The sequence below is a fragment of the Strix aluco genome, chromosome 2, assembly GCF_031877795.1.
Source record: "Strix aluco isolate bStrAlu1 chromosome 2, bStrAlu1.hap1, whole genome shotgun sequence".
In the NCBI taxonomy this organism is placed as follows: Eukaryota; Metazoa; Chordata; class Aves; order Strigiformes; family Strigidae; genus Strix; species Strix aluco.
This window is the reverse complement of record NC_133932.1, coordinates 114,922,785-114,931,779: the sequence shown is the minus strand read 5'-3', so window position 1 is coordinate 114,931,779 and position 8,995 is coordinate 114,922,785.

Sequence of the window (8,995 nt, the reverse complement as noted above, 5' to 3'; positions counted from 1 at the left end):
CTCTTCTCTTTCTTATCACCTAACATTCACCTCTTATTATGTTCAAATATGCCAGACAGTGGTTAATAATAGATAAGCGTATCTAGAATGAAGGCCAAACACATCATTTCATGCTCCTTATCTCTGTAATCTTCGTTCAGAGGAATTCTCTTCTTCTGGAATCTGGGGCAACTTTTCTGGAAACCACAGTGATAGCAAACTCAGTCAGTTATCAGTCCCCATAACATGTGTGAGTTGTGGCTGGAAGCAGAGCAGATGAAGATATCGACTAACAGCAGATTTTTTTCCATAATATCTGTCATTAGGCTACAGAAAGCATGAGCTCGCAGCACACTGGGTATGAAATGGAGGATGAATAACTTCACAAGGCTTTAAGGAAAACTCAGGAAAAGCAAAAAGATAAGAGTAGATTTTAACATTAGACTCATTGTCAGACTCGCAAAACACTGGCTGAGATTACTAATAAATGAATTGTTGGTCTCCATTTAGTAGACTTCTGGGAAAGTATTGCAAAGACAGAGTGTAATTTTAATTCTGTCTGAAAACCAGCCAGGGAAAGTGTAGAAGCACATGTTTTAGGCTGGATCTGAGGACTGCTTCAAGGAATAAACAAAACATGTTAGCAGGCAGAGCTAAATATGGGTAATGTAAAATGCTAAACTACACCTGATGTCTATAACATTTTCTTTATTTAAAGAGTGGAAAAATGCTAATCTCTAGAGCTTTGGAAACACACTGGATTTATTTTGTTTTAAGAATTTTGTGACCACCACTGGCACAGCATAGTTATTGCCTCTATTTGGTAGCTGCATGTGAGGCCTGGTACTTTAGTCTTGCATTCATCAAAATGGGTGTGAAATAAGAAAGAATATAAGCATATTCAGAAATATCTCCTGTTCTGAGGGAGAGAATACTAGAGACATCTTACCACCCAATCCCAATGCTACTTCTCAGAATTAGCAACAATTGTTTCTTTTGGACACAGAGCAGATACACATGTCACCTGTCAACTATAAAAAGAAAATTGTGTTCTCCTTGAGCCAAATCTTGTGCACTGAGAAGCTAAAGTACAGCACACCTTTTAGGGCATGAGCCTTATTTACGATCTTTAGACAGAAATATCCTGGAGGAGAAGGCTCCAGACACTCTTCCTTCCTCTCTTTTTCAAAGGATTTTTTTTCATCTTTTCAGGATTGTCAGCATGCTATTCTCAAACAGAAGCCAAAAGCTATAGCTTTTACTACAATCAGATTTCGTATGAATCTAGAGGGAAAATAAGATTTGGAAAAATTAATAATCATAGTTTTAATGTAGATATAGTTTGTGAAATCTGGTGTAGATCCAAATTTCTAGCCAGGGCAGGGCCCCCACAAATGAATATTCTGCCTCAGTTTTCAAGCAGAATGAGAGGGTATAACATGGTAGCAAGGTTGAATGGCAATTTTGAAGAAATCTGTAGAATTGTAAATGCCTGTTTCCGAGGTGGCAGAAAATTTTTAAAAGCTGAATGGCCTAAATTTAATCTTCTAGGTAATTTTCATCCTCCAATACTCAAAGAATCAGCATAGCAACAAATCTTACAATAAGGAATTTCAATATATCTTACAAATTTGTATTGGTTTTATCTATTGGCTAGTGGTTCACCTAGGCACTGCATTTAAGAAAGAGAGGGAAAGGGTATTCTAGATAACAGTATAGTCAATCTGATGATAACAATAGGCATAATTTTAGAATAAATTTTTAAGGAGAGGATAATTAGACATTGGGTAATTGGACAATAAAATAGAGTGAAAAATGGATTTTCTAGGAGGAGGCTGTATCAAAGCAATATAATATCCTTCCTTGATCATGTAAAGGAGGTTTTGGAAATAGTAAAGTACATCTTTCATCTAGCATAATTTTAGTTTGGTATTTGATACAATTCACAAGGAAAAATATTGTTTAAGATGGAGAAGAAGGATGTTAATGGTAGAATTGAAATTTGAATAAAATATTATTCAGAGAGAAGACTATAATGAAGTGCCTTGAAATGGGATGATTCAGGATATATTGGACTTCTTCAGGGACTGTTTTTAGGATCAGTCTCACTTAAAATTTCCATAACTGATGGCCCCACAAGAAGTAGAAATATGCTAAAGTTAATGGTAGCCCAGAAAGTCAGGATGTCTCAGACCAAAGGAATATCAGACTAATCACATGCGGATTACGTTAGAATAATAAAAATGTAACAGAATAAAACAAGGTAATTAACTAGAGATTAAGAACAAGACTTTCTGCAGTAAACTAGGAGCTTGCCAATTAAAGCTCTGTGATGAAGAGAAGGCCTGAGAGTACCTATGGAGCACCAGTGTGATGCAACTATGAAAAAAAGCAAATGTGATCCTAAACTGTATGAGGAGAATAGTATTACTGTAGCTGTGTAAGCACTGATGTGACCTCATGTGAAGCACTCTACAAAAGTCTGACTAGTCAAGTTAAACAAATTTAAAATTGGAGGATGTTCTTGGAAGGGTTACTCGAATTATCAGTGGAACAGACGGCCTGGAGGCTTCATGTCCTCTTCATGGAGGAAGAAACATGTGCGCTAACAGCCACCAGAACAAATAGGTATAAACTGGCTTTGAATAATTTCTGCCCAGACATGAAGTTTTCATGACCAGAGCAATGATGTTCCAGCACAACCTCCCAGAATAAGAACAGTCAGGGAAGAAGGAAGAGGAATGGGATCAAGTTAACTTAATATGCAAGTTTATTAAGATGTTATGAAAATAATTATATAGCATGGCTCTCTGTAACAGCAGTGGACAGGGCTCAGTGAGCCAAGAGGAGCCCTTGAATCCAAATGTGATCCTATGTCGACCTCCCTTCCCCCTCCTTGTCTCCCTTGAGCCCGAATATTGCTTTGATCTGCCCACTCTGATCCTTCACCACAAAGGTATTCACACAAATTTACTCTCAGAGGAGGATATGACAGTCTCTCTTGAAATGTCCACTGTATATATTTCCCAAACCCTTTCAGGACTGTTTGCTCTTTTGAATAAATGGCTTGGGGTTTGTTTTTCCGGTAGTCTTTTACAACTTAAAAAAGTCCTTCTGAAGAAGAAACCACACAAGTTTTTGCAGTTAATTTGCATCTTCTTTGTTCCAGACTAAGTCTAATTCTTTAAAATATTTGTGCTTTTTTTTGCCTTTTTTTTTTTTTTTAACCTAAAAGGTCACTCTGAATCCAATTCACAATCTTCCTTTACAAAAAAGGAGTTTCTACTTTCTTCTGAAACTAAAAATAGGGAATTTCCCTGATAGTATTATCTTAATTTGTTTCCTTTCTCTTTAGTTTTAGTCAATATGCTAAATAAAAAACCCTCGACAACACTGTAATGGTATGTGCTTCAACAACTTTGTGCAAATAAACTCGTATTGGCTATCTGCTGCAACATTCTTTACTTGGTAAGTATAGAGCTGTCACTCTGAATTCCTTGACAGTTTCTGTCACAGCATTTCCTAGTGATGCTTCAGCATCTTTCAACAATAAACTTGAGCACAGGAACATTATTTAAGCTATTTAAGTATGACACTTATAACACAAAAGTCATTCACGTCATAAGCCAGGTAGCTGTAGAGACTCAGAATTAAGAGATGCAATACAAAGAGCAAAAAAAGTTAAGTCCATTGTGTGGAAAAGCTGCAGTAAGGAAGTATGAATAAACCATCCATGGAAAATGTATAATACTTTCCAGAAAAATGAACAAAAATAAAATTCGTAATACATTATTTTCTCCATAGAAACAATTAATTAACTGCCAACACCCTTTACAATATAGTAGTGTTGAATTTCATAAAAGCTTTTCCTGAAGAAACACTGTAATGGTTCCTCTGTACAAAACCAGTGTTTCGTTTTGCTCCAGCCTTGATTCAGTGAAGTCCACTCTGTGGGATCGCTGCACCCATGTGGAACCCTCTGAAATTCAAGCGAGCTCTCTGCAAGTGTCAGGATTTGCATACAAGCTGCTTACTGTAAGCTACGACTTCTGTTTACCTACATGTGAGCAAACTGCAGTTTTCTATCAGAAATGAGTCATCAGATCCAATTTTAAACCCAAGCTTGGCCAAAATTCAGGAGGCTTTAGACCCACTTCTGATTTTGCTGGCTAAACCTAGGCTCGCTGGCTCACATCCTGAGGAGTTCAACTCATAATTGCCTTTGAAGATTTGAGCCTTAACTACTTCTAAGCCAGCCATCACCATGCCATCCATGTGACTAATGTTAGCATTCTTAAGTAGCACATTGTGGTTGGATCAGAAACTTTGTCATGGTTTTGTTTTTAAAATGACAGAAAAAGCACATGGAGAAAAATTTCTGTTGACAGTTTCTTATAGGCAAAAGAAACATTATTTTTAGTGATGCATATATTTTTGCTGAAAATGTCTGTTTTCTATATGAAATGCCAACTTTTCAGTTTGGTGATTATGGGTTCATTTATTGTCTTCAGCTGTAAGAGGAAATTAAAGTGACTTCTGATTATCTTGCTGCTTAATTGATATGGTTATGAGTCAGAGCAGTCTCAGACCCCTTCTGCTGCTAGGCATTTTGGCAAACTCTCGGGTGATTTTTTTTTCCTGCACGGTAGCAGGAATGGGAAGCAGTGTTCCATTCAATTCTTTCAGCTGTGACTACTATTAATTATTTTCAAGGTTTCCCTTAGGAAGACACTCTCACAGGAAACGTGCTCTTAGTCTCACCTATATGTGGTTATGCTTCTGTGAGGCAAATCACTCCAGGCGAAGGGGGAAGACAAAAATGGTTTTCTGTGAATTCTCATGAGGGACTTTGTTTCGGTGCCAAAAAAAAAGAGTCTATGGAGCAGTGAGGTCCTGACTATGTGAATACTGGCTAGGTTAAACTTTGCACTCAGTCTGAAGGATTAGTTTAAGATTAATATTGTCACAAGGAGGTAATAGAGCTCACTGAAAAGTTATTCAGCCATTAATAGGGAAATACGTCTACCAGCATTCCCCCAGGTACTGCCCATGTAGCTTCAGCTGTTGCATATACATTGCTTTTTATCTTTCGAGCTTGTTTTTTTTCATAATTCTCACATCATTGCGAGTGAAGAGAAAAAGTCCTCAAGCCACAAGCATCTAACTCCTAGCTAGACAGAAGAGAGGAGGCTGGCAAGCTCAGTGTTTGGCTACTGAGCATCCCCTAGTGACTGGATCTCCCTATTACAGTCTCCTGCTTTTCTGAGTCCACAAAAGGAGCCACACAGAAGAGAAGCCCGGTTTCTCAGAGTCAGAACAACGGATTATGACAAATAAAGAAGTCCTAGACTTACAAAAGCACTGACAAGCTACAAAATAAGTCATCACTTCAAGACAACAAGGACCTCTTTTCAATCCAAGTACGTAACTTGTATTAAAAACCAACTGGCACCCCTTGTTTGACCTACCAAAACAGGAACTGAAGACACTTCTACAGCTAGACCATTTTTTCACTTAAAATTTACTAACGACTTATAAATCAGATAATGAAACGAGGGATTGTTGGCATTATTTCCCCACTGGATGCTATAGCATGTTTAAAAAGTTTACATTTCACAGAGAGATAACAATGCACCTTTTTTGTCACCTCTTGGACTGCTTGCTGCATTTGAATGATGAGGATGGGCAAGTTTTGATTCAAGAAAATCCCGCAAGCTGTAGAGTTTGCTGGTAAACAAACCGGAAAAAATAATCTGCTTTGGCAGTATGTGGGATTCTTTTTTTTTTTTTTTCCTCCCTGCAACAGTAACTTTTTTTCTAAATACTTTCACCAGCTTCAGGAAAGGGTGGGTTAGAGTCAGGGGTTTCCTGAGCCTTTTCAGAACATGGTTTTAACGTAGCCGTGTGTTCAGAAGAGCCCCTAGAGAGTCTTGTTTTGGAACACTCTGACGCCTACACATTATTATCTTTGCTACGTTTTGCAGTTTTGTGTGAAATTTATTTTTAATCTTTAACAAAACATGACCCTGTTTATCTTAAATTCAGAAAAGGTTTAATAATTTAAAACAAAATAACTTTTTAAATAATTAGATTTACAATGAATGCCAAAACATAAAAGTATAAAGCAAGTTAACAAGAAAGGACTTCTTAAAGATCAAAGAAAATGTGTTTATTTGATTTGATTAAAAACAAATAAAAAGTACTTTCACTTTAACAGGTTATAGCTGGCTGTTGACAGAAACCAGTGAAAGAGTTTCCCAGTCCCACAGGATAAAGGTTTTCTTCTGATAGAGGTTCACGTACTCAGAACAGATTGCCCACTGATACGTCAAAGGAATTATATTTTGAAAAGCGACAAAGCCGCATCAATATTAAAAACCATGGATACAAAGGCAAATTTCCTTGGAAAACATACTCCTTTTGCTATTAAGTAGGACTGATGGTGTAAATCAATGGATATTTCTATCTTCCATCCCTCTATACACAAAAAAGCTCTGGGAATGAGAGAGGTAAAAAAGCACCATTTAATTTAGTAGAAAGGCAGGATACATCAGCTCAAAAACTGCTTTAACATAGCAGTAGAGTTCTCAGAAGAGAACTGGCTTCTGTAGATCTCCTCCTCCGTGGGCAGGGGAGGCTAGTATGTGGCAGCCTTTGCCCCAGCAGCCATGTTGTGCCTCTGTCATGACAACTTTTGAGTCCACCAGGTAAGTCTCTCCCTGAGGCTTCAAGGGGAAATGTCCAGTCCTCTCATGAAATGATGTCATGCTGGAATTCAGGCAAGAAAAAGCTGAGTAATTGAAACAGGAATTTGCTTTAAGTCAGGCTGTCTAAAACTTTGTTTAATGAGGTTTTATGTTTGTTAATACCAATTTAACTGCTAAAAAAGGATTTGAAACAGTATGGGTTTTTTTAAAGAGTAAACACTTTCCTCATTTCTAAAAGATAAAAGAATCCGTGGTCTAAAGATCACTTGAAACCTCAGTGGAGTCCCCCAGCTAAACCAAAAAGACCAGATTTGACATTCCAAAAATGCTGAGGTGAAAAACATCCGGAAAATATTTAAAACATTCATACATTTCAGACCTTCTCGACACAATATGATGAAAAAATCTTTCTTAAAAAAATAATAATTTGCAGGTTATCTTTAAAAGCAACATGTGAAATGAATTATCCTAACTTTACAGAAGTAATAATTTAAGAGGAGCAGTAGTTATTTTCACACTAATTTTAGAGTGTCCACATACATGAACAGCCTCTTTAGCAACCACAGCCACTGCATCTCACTTCCCACCCTGTCACCATCAGCCTGGAAGATGCCTTCAGACAGACTATCCAGACCTGCATGCCAGCAACACTCCCCAGAAGGCAGGTTTCAGCACACAGGGCCCTGCGTGCTGGGCTGCTGTCTGCGCTCTGGTGAGCCCAGTGCAGGAGGCAGCCTTGAAATCTTCTGCAACACAGAGGGCAGCCATACCTACTGCTTCTGAGCAGTCGGAGCACTCATCGCTCACCACATGCTCTCCTTTCTGATCAAAGGTTTGGTCAGCCTGACGGTTGCGCATGTAACTCCTATGAAATTGCAGCAGGGCTGCAGAGGGGAATGAGATACTATTCCAATCATCCATGTTGAGATGCTCACTATAAGATCATTAAAACGAAGCTGATTGTGAAAAAAAAATCAAGCCTTGCTCCAATTTAAAATACTTGGTAATTTGATGAGAAAATATGTGTGTGATTTGTGTTTATGTCTGGAAGTTTTCCCCAGCGTGAAAGGCTTTAAAGGAAAACCAGACCTTTCTTGCAACGTATGTTCTTTTATGTTATGCAGCCTAGACTGTGGATTGCAGTGATGTCAAAAATGTACATGGAGTGATTGCATCCTGTCTGTGTCCTGCAAGAATGACTTTGAAAGTTAGATGTTTCATCTCTACAGTCATATCCTGGATCAACAAACTCAGTCAATAAATAAATACATTTAGTGACAAACCTCGCTTTTTCTGTAAGCTGCAGTTAAACAGGAACTTGATTTGTTTTTTGTATTCACATCTATTCTATAATAATGAATCCAGCACCACAATATCCGAGTACCCATTATAAGATCAGAGAAACCTTTGTGGTACCCTTTTTCCTAAAAATTCTTTAAAAACCCTAGTCCTCCATTCTCATTCTTTTGAAGTCTTTGCTTTAAGCCTAAGACCTGAATACAAAGGGCCAGAACTTTGGTTGAAAATGGGTTTTTTTAAGTGGTGAGCTAATTTTGCCCAAGAAAGAGGAAAAGAGAATATAAAGCATATGAATTTTTCAGTATGTTTTTCCAAAGCTGAGTGTGACATTAAAACATATATAAATTTCCCATTTACTGTTTTGTGTGGAAGATGTGATGTTTAATTGTCTCCCCCCTCCCTGGCAGTGTTCAAGGCCAGGTTGGACGGGGCTTTGAGCAACCTGGTCTAGTGGAAGGTGTCCCTGCCCATGGCAGCGGGGCTGGAACTAGATGATCTTTAAGGTCCTTTCTAACCAAAACCATTCTATGATTCCATGATTCTGTATGAAATTTGTAGCACCAGGGTAATTTGGGGCAAAATCTTAAAACCTGAATGAGCTACAGGTGTCACAAGAAATATGTAAAATAGATACATCAGGCACACACCTGGAGCTGCGTATCAAAATCTGTTGATACTTTCTCTTGATTGTTGGAAAGTCTTTCAAAGTTCTTTAAGTGCAAGCTAATATTACTCTGTTACTATACTGTTATTGTGGCTATTAATACCTGTCTATTAACACAGCAGCTTTTATCCACCATTCTCAAAACTCATTTCCAAAGATAAACCTGCTGCAGGCCTGTCCCTGTCGGTCACTCACAGAAGATGAGGGCCCTGAGGGCTGCCCGAGGTCCCTGGTAGAGCAGCGCACCCCAACACCTCTTTGCACAGTGCTGCCCGGCGGGCTCCATGGCTGTCCCAGCTCCCAGAACCATGTTTACCTCAGGAAGCATCACTGCCTCATTTTGCTA